Consider the following 14,969-nt stretch of genomic DNA (forward strand, 5'->3'; position numbering starts at 1 on the left):
TTCAATTTATTATAATAATGTGAATGGATTTAAAATCCAATCAACTTTTTTTCTATGTCAAGTGTTTCAAAATAATGATAAACTCTTATTTGCAAAATGTACTGCATTGCTGGATTAGAGATCATACCATGAGCTTGGATCACTGTTAAAAAGAAATCAGACAAATGGCTCTTAAAAAAACATATCAGACAATGAACAGACAAATCGATATACCAGAGAACTTAGATTTTGGGCTGCTGGCTGGAGTTTTTATTCCCATGCAATCCCCTCTACAGGTTGCGTTTTGGCTATTTGCTAGACTCTGAGAAGCTTGATAGTACACCTCGTCTGCATGGGAAGGTCTGCATTCTGCACCCAGCCAGTTTTTACGATAGATGTCAGGTGGTAGTTCATGTCCTTGACCGAGTCAGCACATCACTGTAGAGCAGCAGATGCTGAATAATGTTCACTTTCATTGCTAGTAAGGACCATGGGCTTCACTATCTTAGTAGTTCCTCTCAGGGATAACTTCTATGGAAATCTAAAAACTCTACTAACAGGTGGAAGTGACCATCCCAGTGGCTCTGTTCAACTAGGCATTGCTTTGCTCTACTTCCACCCCAAAATACATGGAATCCTTATCTCTTGCCAAAGCTATAACTCATTCATAGCACATAATATACTTTAAGAGACTGCTAAGTGAATGTTATCTTGTCATCCAAAATTGGCATCTTCAAGGTTCAGAGCACATCTCAAACTTTTCAGTAGCACTTATTGCATTTTATGAATGAACTTATATTTAGTAGTAATGTATGCTAACTTAGGTATTTGAAGATAAATTAAGGTATGCTTCTTGAGAACATTTCATGCAGTAATTTTCTAACTTAGTTGATCATGAAAGTCATCTGGAAAGGTTTGTTATGATTAAAGATACTAATGGCTAGGCATTGTTAGTTATGACTCTTGCAATAGCAAGTATCAATAATTCAATTTAAATTTAAAAATTCAGAATTACTTCAAATAGAGGAGAATCCAGGAGCACCAACAAAAATGACACCAGGATATTCAGTTACGCTCTGCATTTATCACTGCTGATTCTATTTATAGGCTGTAACAGACTTACTTCCTATCTTTACACAATGCTTAACATATAGAAGGTGCCTCTTTTCTAATAGCTTCAACGAAAGACTCAGTATTAAGTAAGTCTCATTTTCCTGTCGCTGAGCCAGACAATGTGGTCAGTGGAGAGAAATGTTCTGACTGGTTAGAACTGTGTTTCATGCCTACTCATATAATGAAGATTGTAAAGCCAATTCCATTCAAACCGCATCACTGAGATATAGGAGAAGCATGATTCCTCAAAGGAAAAAAAAAAAAAAGAGATTCTATAATCAGAAAGGGAAATAGATACTCAGCAACCCTCCTACTCTCCCCACCCCTAAATCCTTTATATCTGCTATCCTAAATTTCAAAGGTGTAGGGGTTTGGATCTTTATTTTTAAAAAGTTCCCCAGGAATTTAGGAACCACCAGTCTACTCTATATTATAACCTTTATAATTTCTGAATAGATAGGATAACAGATAGAAAATAAATTGGGTCATTAATTCTTACTGAAACTCAGTAGGTATCCTGGGCTTCAAACTCACACCAATTAGATCCCCAGAAAGTAAGTGAAAAACATGACTGTATTTGCCATGAACTATAGTCTAAGAAATCCATAGTATTACTTTGCATGAATGCCAGAAGGATAAATTCCTGTTAAAATCATTTCTTGGTGAGTTGATGCACTTATTCCCATCAAATCATAGAAATTACTTATCTAATTAATTACTTTTGCCTTCTTACTCGGGATGCAAGAAAGCTCAAAGAAATATTATGGTTTTGCCAGAGTAATAATAGTAGACTTTTTGGCTAGTATTTCTTTCCTCCACTTCTTCATGACTTTATCATACAATGTCTAATTTTATAATAATAATATGAACTATGCCAAATTATATTGGGAAGAGAAATTAGAAATTTTTTATTAAAAATTAATTTTATAATTAGGAAATATTTTATAAAAGTATATTACATGTAGCCATATATGTGTGTGAATATACACACATGTGTATATATGTATGTATATATAGACAAAAGGGACATCGATTTTAGTTTACAAATGAAATATTTCTAATGAATTAAGTTAAACAAGCATTTTTTGAGCACCTACTATGTGTTAGGATCTGAAAGAAATATAAGGATAAAAAAGAGGTAACTCTCCTTTGAAAGAGTTGACAAATAATACTGATAACTAAGGCATATATAATAACTTCAAACAATAGAGATGATCTCAAGAAATATAAAGGTCTGTTCATTAAGAGTAACAACAAACCTTGACAGACAATTTGTTAGAGCTGATTTGACTATTATTTCTAGATATATCGAATATACTGGTCAGAGATATTTTTACTTGGGTCTCTAGCTTAGATTTCTCAAACGATTAGTGCCTGTGGCCTGTGAAAAGAAAGCTCAGAGCTGGGGCAGATGACATCTGACTTTTGGTTCTGCCATTTAACAGCTGCTGCATGTTTCTCATCAGGTTTCTTTTCCTTTTGAGCTTTTGTCTCCCCATCAAGCAAGTGGAAATGATGGCTTCACCTAACCTAAAGGATGGTTGCAAAGCTAGATGATACAGTTTATATAAAATAGTGGAAGCATCAATGCAAATATTAGTTATTGATATTCATCAGCCTTAGAGATTTTCTGTAATCTTAACTCTTCTGTAGCAGATATTATATCCCCAAATTAGAGGTAATATTTATTATCTTGCTAACCCACAAAGACTTAGAGAAGCCTATTAGAAAATATCTCTCAATATTTGGCATATTTCAAGGTCTCCAGGCACAAAATACCTCATGTTCTCTTTACTTTCTCAATTCCCAGCAACTGCACCTATGCCTAGAAGTAGGCTCATGGCCTAAAATAAAAAAGTTATGATTTGTCTAGGGCCACGCTACCCTGAACAAGCCCAATCCTATCTGGTCTTGGAAGCTAAGCATGGTTGGGCCTAGTTAGTACTTGGATGGGAGACCACCTAGGGAGACCAGATGCTGTAGGCATAAAAAGATAAAAAATTAAAAAATAAGAAATTGTAAACTGACAAACTGCTTACGACCTGTGAGGTAAACCAAGGGTTGCCTTGCCAAAAAAAAAAAAAAAAAAAAAAAAAAGTTAAGAATTACCAACTTCTGAGTTTTCTCTGCCATAGAAAATTGGGCTTACATTTTCCTCTCATTAGAAAGTTTGATATTAGTGAAAGATTTTTAAATTATCTGATGGCCCACAAAAAGTTTAAGTTCATCCACAGAATGTTCCTTTCTTGAGGCACAAAACAGTTAAGTATGTGACCTACAGAAGTTAGCAATAGTTTCAAATTAAATCCAACTAAAATTACACATAAGTTTGACAGATTTCAGTATTGAGAAATAGGCCATTCACCCATTAACTAACCGACTGTTGGCACCAAGGACATTTGGTCCTTGACCCGACTTTCCCTGCAGAAGAACTAAGAATAGAAGAAATGTTCAAAATGTTCCTCTCTTTATGTCCTGCATTGAAATTAAGATAAATCACAATCTTCTCAAAGCCAAAAGTCCTAATATCTAACAAGAAAATGAAAGATGGTACAGGCTGGCTACACATTGTAGCAAGATGGCCCAGCGTTCATTTGGATATTGTCTAAATAACGATGAGAATATTTTTTAAATAAATATACTTTATAGCTATCTTTTGGCCTTTTTGGGGGGATCGCTTACAATGACTAGATTCTCTCTATGACATTGTACCTCTCTGACTCAGAAGGAGTTAATTGACTCTGAAGCATCAGTGGAAGTTGTCTTTCCAATTGTCTATTATCTTTGTCAAGAATGGCCTACTTAGACTAATGTGGAGGATTCAAGCTCATCCTTAAGGAAATCACTTGGTATTCAAAGCAAACACTCATAACTGATGGGGACTGTGATGACAACTCACATCATCCTGGGAGGCCTTTAGACATTTACTACACTGATTTGCCAAATGTGTCTGTATTTAATTAAGAAAACTCCTTAATCAGGAGAAAGTTGCCAAATGAGAAACTTAATTGTTTGGGAATTTATATCCCCTCCAACAGACAATCAAAAGGAAACAAAATTAAAATACCATCTTGTTAAAGGAAAATGTTTTACAAAGAAAGAAAAAAAAAACTACTAGATAGTGATTTCGTGTTTCCCTCAAATACAAGTTTATATCTACATTTTAAATGAAGTACTCAGTTGTTTTTACCTCACTTTAGGACTTGAATAGGCTTGAATAGGCTTACCTTCTGACCTCCTTTAGGGTCCTAGGCAGACTTCTATGACAGGAAGGGACGGGAATGAATTCAGGACTTTCCTTAGCGAAGTGAATTAATTTTAAGTCCTTTCCTCTTCACTTGCCATACCCTCCCTCCCTCCCTCCACCTCCCTCCCTCCCTCCTTCCTTCCTTCCTTCCTTCCTTCCTTCCTTCCTTCCTTCCTTCGAATAATCTTAGGACCAATGAATAAGATTCAAATTCTGTCTGTGCAGCATATTAAAACATGAATTTAAAGAAAACACCTCACTTCTCCAAACTCAAGTGCAGGTAATAATAATGACTATCTCAGAAAATTTATGGGAGAATTGAATGAAACAATGAATGTGAAAACACCTTCTCCAACATCGTAAGTCTTTATTATTAGGATCTAGTGACTTCTTTAAAGAAACACTTTTAGTATTAATTAACTCTTGCTGTCATGAAGGCCTTTGTTTATCCCAAGGCAAATATATTAAGCTTTATTAAGCCAGTTATTTACCATTCTGTCCTTAGAAATAAAACAACTGGTACCTAAACTCCTCTTTATTCTTTCCTCAGTTTTATTAAGGTTTATCATGCCATGGAGATAATAATATTTGTATCACTATATCTTCACCATTTCAATAATAAGTATTGAGCATTTACTCTCTGTTAAGCATTAAGTTACATAATATAATTAATTCTTCCAACAACTATGACAAAAGAACTCTAAATAAATCCACTTTACAAATGAGGAAATTGGAGTTTGTAAAATAACTTGGCCAAGGTCTTAAAGCTGGTAAGTAGCAGAGCTGTCTCTATACCCAGTTCTGTTTGCCTGATCCTGTGCACGCTGCCTGCCTTCAGGTATTGGAATGATTCTCATCTCTTTCATGCTGTGTATGGAGTAGTCTTTAGATGGGCCTTGGGAATCTGAGAATTCTCTGGAATTTAATGAAACATGTAGTGGATGAGTAGCTTACAGATTCTTAAATCAAACTCTAAAATGCTAGTACCCAAGAAGATACTCTAAATTATATCTAGTAATTTTGATCTTTATCGAAGGGAACTCCTTTCCTCAATTCAGCATTAAAAACAACTGGCTGTCCAGTCATACCTGAAAACCCAGGGGGTAAAGAGTGGAAGGGTAGCAACCATTCTCCAAAGCTCATTTTTCAAGGCCCTTCCTTTGCAGGGAACTTATTGGTCAAGGTTATAGATCTCTTGAGATAATAGAACTGCCAGAAAACTTTTTAAAAAAATTACAAAAAAGAAAAAAAAAAGATTTCTTTCCCTCTGTGACATTAAACAGTCAGGAAAATCATTGTAGAAGCAGGATCAGGGGGGAGAAAGGTCTTCCGGACCCCTCAGATTTTGTGGTTGATTCCTAGTTTAAGAACAATAGTCCAGTAAATACAGGCCAAGATATCAGAGTCAGAATAATTAAGTTTTCCCCTTCTGGTTAACTGGTTAACTATATGATTTATGAAGGTTTTAACTTCTCATAGCCTTGGTTCTCCTATTGACAAAAATGTTGAGAGAGAGGGAATAATAACCATAAGTAATTTGTAAAATTGTTATATGTGAATTATATGAGATGATTTATATACAGGCTAGAATGGTGTGTGTGTGTGTGTGTGTGTGTATGTGTACACACATGTATAGCAATAAAATTATTAATGTAGATATAATTGAAACCCCACATATAAAAACTATCCATAATACAAAACAATAACCTTTATTACCATCAATTAATTGGTAAATCTCTACTCTGATGTTCTTAGTTGCCAAGTTTTCTTTTTAAAAGCATTTGTATTTGTTTCCACTAAATATCTTAACTTTTAAATGAACATTTTATATTTCATGGGTGACATATGACTACCATAAGGTGTTTTGTTTTGTTTTGGCCATTTTTAGTTCTGCAAGCATTCCACCCCCCCTCTCCCCCAGGTTAATGCTCAGAACAGAGCCAGAGTAATTATCTCCTAGTGTTTTTATTTATATAGCTATAACTCAGTGACGATGGTTTTAGCAGTGCAAAGTCTGTTTTATCCAAAATGGAATCCATTTAATGGCACCAATAACTTATTCCTATAATTGACTAACAATTGAAAGCAGATGTAGGAACAGAAAAAGACAGCCTTACCTACCTACACCGAGAGTCATGTGTATGATAATGGGAGCCTCTTTTCTTCTATCTTGAAGGATTAAAAAGAGATATTAAAATGTTAAGTGAATTTGCATTAGAAACAGTGAGAAAGGTATTATTTTATATTTGAGCTTCTATAAAAGCCTTAGGAAATAGCAAATCAGCCATTTGGGTGTACATAACTCATTTATATTCTGTTCTTTGTCTTGCCAATGCATCTTCCTAGAAGAGAGCTTTCCTCTATAATAGAACTTTTGAATTAACCTCAGAGAGAGGTTAAGCTGCTGAATCAGATTAACCCTGCCTTTTTTGTTTCTTAGGCTGCATTTCCTTTTCCTGCCACTAGAGTACTATAGCACACTCTTGGTTTTTAAATTGGTACTGCAGAAAAATCTAGTTTTCCTAGAGGTCAATGCATTGAGTGCCCAGGAAAATAAAGTACATAAGTGAAGTTGGTTAAACAAAGATAATAGGAAGCAGCGAGGGCCATGGTCGACTTGAGACAGTGTAGTCTGTCTAAAGGAGAGGTCTGAACTCTCAGCTCCAATTTTTTGTTTCCTGATGCCTGGATTTTTAAAACCTGGAGCTTTATGTAATATCTCCCAATTAAAAAAAAAAATAAAAGTCCACTATTATCTCAATTACATAGAGCAGAAGATGGTATTTAATGAAATCCATTTACTCATCACCTAGCTTCGAAAAATTTTAATTAATGCTCTTTTGTGTTCCTCTCCTCCCCAACTGCCTTATTTTGAAGCAGAATCCAGATATCATATTATTTAATCTGTAATAGTTTTAGGAAATTTCTCTAAATGTCATGGACTTAAAAAAATTTGAACATCATAATCCCTAATCATCATGAAATATATAATCAATGTTTAAATTTTCCTAATATGTTCATAATTTTCCTTAATGATTTAAATACATATCTATTTTTTTCTCTCTCTTTAAGAACTTGTTTGCGCTGAGAGCCAAATAAAAGCAATACCTTACAATTGATTGTTAGGTCTTTTAAGTTTTTATTTTTTAATTTATTACTATTCCCTTCCTTTTCTTACTTATTTATTTTTCTTATAATAACTTGTAGAAGAAGCTGCATCATTTTTTCTGTGCATTTTCCCACAGTTTGAATTTTGCTCTGTGTGATGTTTGACATGCTTTTTCTCTCCCTCGAATTTTCAATATATTGATAATTATATACAAAGATTTAATCAAATTCTGGTAATTTATTTTTGTTTGTTTTGCTTGTTTTGCAAGAATATGGGTACAATCATTATGATTTTGGATTGCCTGTCTTTTAGTAATGTTACATTTTTAAAAAATCATTACTTAGATCTATTAATTTACTAGGGGATAAAACAAACAAACAAAAACTTTCGGAACCATCATCACCAGCTTATGACTCTGGCTTAGACTTTCTTGCTAGCTTTGCACATGCAGAAGGAGTAGGCATAGCATGGCTCAGTGTAATTGAATCAGCAAAGTAACATTAAAACGTTTAATGAGCTAAGATTTTACTGTATGTCCTATGTTCTGCTTCAGATATTTATTGAACATTTATTTCTCTCCTTGCCTTGACTATAAGCTCCTTAAGGAGACTGACTGCATCATATCAAATTATTACATTTCCAACATCTGGGAGAAACACCCAACATGTATGTTCATGATAAATATTTGATGAGTAAATGAATGGATATGAGAGTGAATGAGTGATTTAATGAATAAATGGTTTAATACATGCTATTCCAAGTACTATGCTTTCAATCTATTAGAGAACACAGAGATATAAATAATGTATTAGTAATTTCTGGCTGCATAATAAATTAGCAAAATCATAGCAGCTTAAAACAACAAAAAATTATTATTTCATAGTTTCTGTGGGTAAGAAATTCAAGAGAAATTTAAGTAGGTGGTCCTGGCTTGGGGTTTCTCCTGGTAGCAATTAAGGCATTTTCTTCAAATACAAGTTTATATCTATATTTTTGATATTGGTCTCTCATGTTACTGTTGGCAGAAAGCCTCATTTCCCAGTCAGCTTTTGGGAGGAGGCTTCAGTTCCCTGACACATGGACCTCTCCATAAAGCTGCTTGAGTGTCCTTCGGCATGGCGGCTGACCTCTACCAGAGTGAGCAATATAAGAAAGAGTAGCCCACTGTGACTTTTTTGACTTAGTCTCAGATGTCATGCACCATCGCCTCTGCCTTATACTATTCATTAGGAATGAGTCACTAATTCCAGCTCAAACTTAATGATTAGGCTACTCCTTTTGAAGAAAGCATTAAAGGATTTTTGAACACTTTAGAAAGTACCACAGATAATAACAACCATAAGGTACAACAGAGGCTCTAGTAGAAAAATGTCCAAAGTGATAAAGAAGTGAATGGAATGTTGAATGCCACTGTAGGGGAGTAAGCAGTAAATTAAGAGTTTGGAAATCTGGGTTAAAATTTAGGCTAGCTCTATTACAAGCTAAACATGTGACTCTAGTAAAAAATTTTTCCTTCTTTGGGTCACACTTTTGACAGCTGAAAAAGTATGGAATTGAACTAGACTATAATGGTAATGTTATCGGGACAAAAAAGAGGTCCATCTGTCTGCGCACATCTACGCCAAAGAAGAGATGGGTGCAGGTTTTGCAGCAAAGAAAGTAAGGTTTATTAGAGAGTTGCAAGTCCAGGAGACACAGGTGAGCTATAGCTCAAAGGCCTGGGCCCCCAGGTGTCTCCAGAGTACAGATTATTAAGTGAAAAATCAGTCATCATGGAAAGGGAGTTGGGGTCATGGGTGCTACTGATTGGATGGTTGGAGGGGGATGAGGTAATTGATCATTGTGCCCAGTTCTGGAATCAGCTATGCTGCCACCACCATTCGGTGGTGGTGGTGGTGGTGGTGGTGGTGGTGTTCTGCCTCGAGAGACTTGGGGCTGAAACATATCTATCCTTAAAGTCCAATGGAAACCTATTGTACTCATGATTACAGCCCTGAGGCTTGGTTGATCTTATGTCCTCCGGCTTAATGATTAAAGGAGCAGTCTCACAGAGGATAAGGGGTTGGAGGGTGGAGAAAGGCAAGCCAATCATAATGTCATTATCTGAATCAGAGGGGAAAAAAAAATATATATATATATTAAAGAAAGGAAGTTTGTGTGGTTACAATAATAATAATAAAACATAGTAACTTTTATTGAGTACATAATATAGCACCAAAATTCTAAATGCAATACATAAAGTACCTTTTTCAGTTTTCATGGTAGCTACTACTGTTTTATTTTAGAAATGAGGAAATAAGGAATGAGGAGGTTACTAGAGACAGAATTCAGCTTCTGGCAGTTTCGATTTCAATTTAAACTCTGGACTTTAAGCCTTGCCCCTCAGCTTATTGATTGTAGCCCAGTAGCATCAGCATCACCTGGAAGCTTTTTGGAAAAGCAGAATCTAAGGTCACATTCTAGATCTACCGAAGAATTGGCATTTTCAACAAAAGCCCTAGTTGATTCATATGCACATTAAAATTTGAGAAGGATTTTCTAAAGAACTATGCTACTGAATCTCTAAGGAACCTTCCCATCATAAAAATAATTATAAATTCTGTACATTTAATAACCATGTCTAAGATATGTACATAAAAGAAATTGATGCAAGACATGACGAATTCCCCAGAGTCAGGGGGAGACCAAGCCCTGCATGGATATAAGAAGAGGGTCCTTTGACAGAGAGTGTGGAAAGAATTCAACACACGCCAAAGTCAGAGTCAAAAGACAAGTTTATTAGAGAAGAGGTAACACTCCATAGACAGAGTGTGGTCTCCTCTCAGAGGCAGAGAGTAAAAGAGACTAAGAGAAACTCAGAGGGACAGAGACAATAGAGAAATGAGGACAATGAGAGACAGAGCAAAGGCACTGAGAGGGACCAATAAAGATGCTGAGAGAAACCAAGAGAAAGGCACTGAGAGGAACCCTGAGTGTTTGGAGAATTTGGTCTATATATCATTCTTTAGTTCCTGTGTGTTACAGTTTAAAGGCTTAAAGGCTTTTTTTTTTTTTTTAACTAATTTTCTTTGATATGGACATACAGTGAGAAAGGGTAAGAGTATGTAGCATGTAAAGGTAAGAATAAGTAGCATGAAAGGACTGCTGGCAGTTCCCAGCCTTTAATCCAAATGTTCCCTGCGGTTTTAGCCATAGGGAATGAATAATTTTATTTATGTAGGACCCACTTAAAGACTGGTTTTCCTGGTTCCCCTTCACGGATGTGGGAAATGGGTTGCTAGCAATTCCAGAAGAAATCTTTCTTTGTTCTGCAGGTTTCCTCATGGTCTGGCTGGAGGGCTGATCAACATATTATTGCAGTCTCTGCATATAGGTTAATTTAACACTTTATTTAGCTCTCTTGCCTCCTCCCTATATTAAAATAAAACTTTTGACTTGTTAGTATTTTAGCATATCTATTTCCTTGACAATTTTCAACAGAATCAAAAAGAATCATTAAACTTTATAAAGAGGGAACAATTTAATATTATATTTTTAATAATTCTAATAATAAATAACAAAGATGGGGGTTTTAGAAGTTCTGTCCACACCCAAGAAGCAATAAAATTTATTAAGTCCACTGAGCATTAACACCTATAGCCGCAAGTCAACTTTGCTAACCAATGTTAACCAGAACCGTATAGGTATTGAGGGAAATTTCATGGCCTTAAATGTTCAGGAGGAGCTATGTAGAAGGTAATGGTATTCTCACGGTTGGTCATTAATAATCATATTTCCCCTAATCTGAGCTGGATAAGATGGATGTGCCATCTGGGTAGGCTTTGCTAGTGATTCTTTACCTGCTACATATTTCACCACCAGGGAAGTTCCTAAAAAATACTGATGCCTGTACTTATTCCCCACAGTCTACTGAGAGGCTGTTAACAGATTTTTTTTTTTTTTAAAAGCAGCCACATAGGTCTAATTTTCTACCAGAGTTGAGAGCCATTGACCTAGAGAATTACTGTGAGCTATAATTTGGCTTTGTACATCCTGATTGCTCAGTTAATGCTAAATTAAACAAAAACCTTCCAGGCCAAAAGTTTTTTTGAAAGAAAGGGTTAATTAAGCCATATGCTAGCCAGAAAAAGGACCAGGTCCTGGGTCATGCAATCTAAATCACCAGTAGCTGCTGCTAGATGGAGAAGACAAAACATGACCAACGTTTTGGGGCTTTGGGCACTTTTTTATACGATGAGTTTAGGAAAAAAATATATAAGTTGTTTCGAAAGAATTTATGTTGTCTATAGATAAAAGGGATGGGAAAAGGTGAAGTGGGGATAGTTCAGGGATATGTGTGTAATCTGTAGGAAGAAATATTTGCTGCTTTTGGATTGGTTGTAGGCAACAATCTGGAAACTTCTTGTATAGGCAAGATGTGGTGGCTGCTGGTGGTCTGCCATTCTCTAAGGACAATCTCAGAAATAGCCACTTGGAAGTTAATTCAAAGTTTTAACAGACATTCAGGAATGTAAGCAGTCTTTTGTTGGTTTCTGCCCAGGGGCTTTGTTCAGTGATTAACCTCTCTTGTTTTGTCTTCCTGCCCTCTGGCTTTTTGAAATTTAATTTAGAACATCTCAGATTTTTTTTTTTTTCTCTTGTGAGCTAGTTGAATGAGCATAAGTGTCGAGATGATGCAGGAGGGAGCGATGAATCCCCCAAAGTAGTGACTCAAGTCCTGTGCTGCCTCTCAGAAAGGGCCCGTGGCTCCTAGCAGGAAAGAGTGAGCAAGGGTTAAAAATAAAGGAAAATTTGTTAGAGAAGGAATAATGCTCCACAGATAGAGCATGTGGTCTCCTCTCAGAGTCAGAGATTGAGACTTTGAGTGTTTGAGAAATTGGAATTGTATTTGTTTATTCGTTTCTATGAAAAATTACTGATTCTAGGGAGTAAAGAATGGAGTGAATGATTGGGTTTATTTTTCATTTGTGCAAAGTACAGCTTGAAGTCTTTGTCTTCCTGTTATGGTATGGGTAAGCATTAATGCTATGGGTAAATAGTTATTACTGATCTCTACAGGAATCTTCCTGGGTTCTGTAGGTTCCCGGCAGCCTGGCTGCATGGCTGGTCAGCCAAATTCCCCTGTCAAGCAGCACCAAATTCCACCTGATTTAAAGTTAGTTAATCTGTAGTTCTCATGCCTCTTCCCTATATCAGAGATAAAGTGAAAAGTTACAGAATTACTTCTTATCTGTGGTACTAGTAGATATATGGTTAGTTCCTTTGATTCCAAGCATTTTAATCATAAGTAAGTTAAATAAAAGGGAGGGGCAATTTCCTGGAAGGATGTGGGATAGTTCAAGTTGATAACAATGATGCTCAATATAAATGCAAATCACACATAGTAGTCATGTGAAAAAAAAATTAAAACTGATAAGAATTTAATATCAATAATATATTTTATTTAACCGGTGAAGGAAAAAAAAGAAAACAACTTTTTCCATAATCTCCTCTCAAACGTGATATCCCATGTGCGTGGGTTTTTCCTACATCAAGTGATTCTCCAACACATAACCTGGAGTTAGCGCAGACCCCACAGATTAAGGGCTCATTCCCACAAAACTACTCTCCAACCATGCACTGAGATGCTAAGCACAAGTCCACATTGTCACCTTGCTTCTGACCAGGTAGCTATAAATTGGAGATTTGCAACCACCCTCTTGAAGTTCATTAGCTAACATGGTTCACAGAACTCAGGAAAACAGTTTACTTATTAGATTATCAGTTTATTATAAAATGATAAAACTCAGGAACAGCCAGATTGAAGAGATATATAGGGAAAAGTATTAGAGAACAAGTGTGGAACTTCCATGCTTTATCCTGGTAAGCCATTTTCCCAGCTTTCCAAAGTATTAGAGAAAGAATGTAGTTCAGAGATTTTCATAGAGGGTTCATCACATAGGCACAATTGATTAAATCATTAGCCATTGGTAATCAATCTCCAGCTCCTTTCCTTTCCCAAAAGGTAGGGCCAGGGAGGTAGGGAAATGTCTAACTTCCTAATTACTTGGTTGATTCTCCTGGCAACCTGTCCCCATTTGAGGCCATCCAGAGTCACCTCATTAGCATAAACTCAGGTGTTATTGAAAAGGGCTTGTTATAAATAGCTAAAGAGACATCTTTCATCATTATCATTTTTGTTACAGGAAATTCCAAGGATTTTAGGAGCTCTGTGCTAGGAGTGTGAATGAAGACCAAATATATATTTCTTATTATAAATCAAAATATCATAACTGAATATATTAAAAATCTTTCCAACATTGTAATCAATATAAAATTCATTCAGAAGGTATTTACAGTTTTTTTCATACAAAGTCTTTGAAATCAGGTGTATATTTTATATTTATAGCTTAACTGAATTCAGACTAGCCACATTTTATACCGGTTAATTGGGGAAGTGATTTTAGAGAATTGGAATGAGGGAAAGGGTAGAATAATAGAGAAAGGGGCAAAAATGTGTATTGTGACATATTTTCAAGAGAGAGTTACAGCATGCAGCATTGAAAACATATATTTGTCTAAGGAATACTTTTGGTGAGGTGTATCTTGTAAGACTAGTATATCATGTCTTGCATTTTACGGAAAGATGCTGTACATCTTTGCTACTTATAGTGTATTCCACAGACCAGCAGCCTCATCATGCATTTATATACATTTCCTAAATGCCACTGGGAACATATAAGGGGAATGTAGACTTCTTGAAGTTAAGGGCCATATCTGGAAGGGTTTTAGAATGCAGAATCCCAGGGCCAAGTCAGACTTGCTCAGTGAGTCTGGTTTTTAACAAGATCCTAGTAATTCATTAGTGCACTAAAGCTTCAAAAGCACTGCACTGCACCATGCTTTACCCAATTAAATTGTTTAAGACTTTCTTGTGATCATTATTTAACTGAATAAAATAGGTATATTTCTAAAAAGTGAATCATAATCTGGATGTTCAATCAAATGCACCATGAGAGACCCTACTATTTAGAATAGTGCTTCTCAAATTATTTATCAGACATTAAACTTCATTGTTCAAATGCAGATTCCTGAGGTCAACCCCAAACCTACTGAAATAGTAATTTCTGAGGAAATTCAGAAGCCTGGATTTTGAATAAACTACCTACACAATTAGTAAACCCATTAAGGTTTGAGAACCACAGTTTAAAGAGATGCAATTGTGAAATCTGTTATAGAAAGCCTCCTCTTATAGCCTGACTACAACATCGTAAATATCATCCTGACAATCTTGTTTGTAAGTATGGAATTTTAGCTTATTCATACTTCTTCATTTATACAGTTTTACTTATCTAATCTTTTTTGAGTGTTTACTATGTGGAAAACTCTGTTTAGCTGCTAGGAAATTAGTGATAAAGTTAGATACTCTCACTTGTCTAAAAATGCTTAATCTGGTTGACAATATAGATTATCATTCAACTTGATGAATATCAAGTTACATCATGTAAAATAGATTCTGAGAACCAAGAGGATATTCCACTA

General features: G+C 35.5%; 1 protein-coding gene and 1 pseudogene across 14 annotated transcripts in view; both read left to right on the forward strand.

Annotated features, from left to right (window-relative positions):
- The window catches only part of GRM7 (glutamate metabotropic receptor 7), a 761,960-nt gene that overhangs the window by 120,893 nt on the left and 626,098 nt on the right, over positions 1 to 14,969 (forward strand). The window lies entirely within an intron of this gene.
- On the forward strand, positions 2,960 to 3,078 carry LOC118602144 (annotated as a pseudogene).

Source organism: Rousettus aegyptiacus, unplaced genomic scaffold (assembly GCF_014176215.1).
Source record: "Rousettus aegyptiacus isolate mRouAeg1 unplaced genomic scaffold, mRouAeg1.p scaffold_m13_p_4, whole genome shotgun sequence".
Classification (NCBI taxonomy): domain Eukaryota; kingdom Metazoa; phylum Chordata; class Mammalia; order Chiroptera; family Pteropodidae; genus Rousettus; species Rousettus aegyptiacus.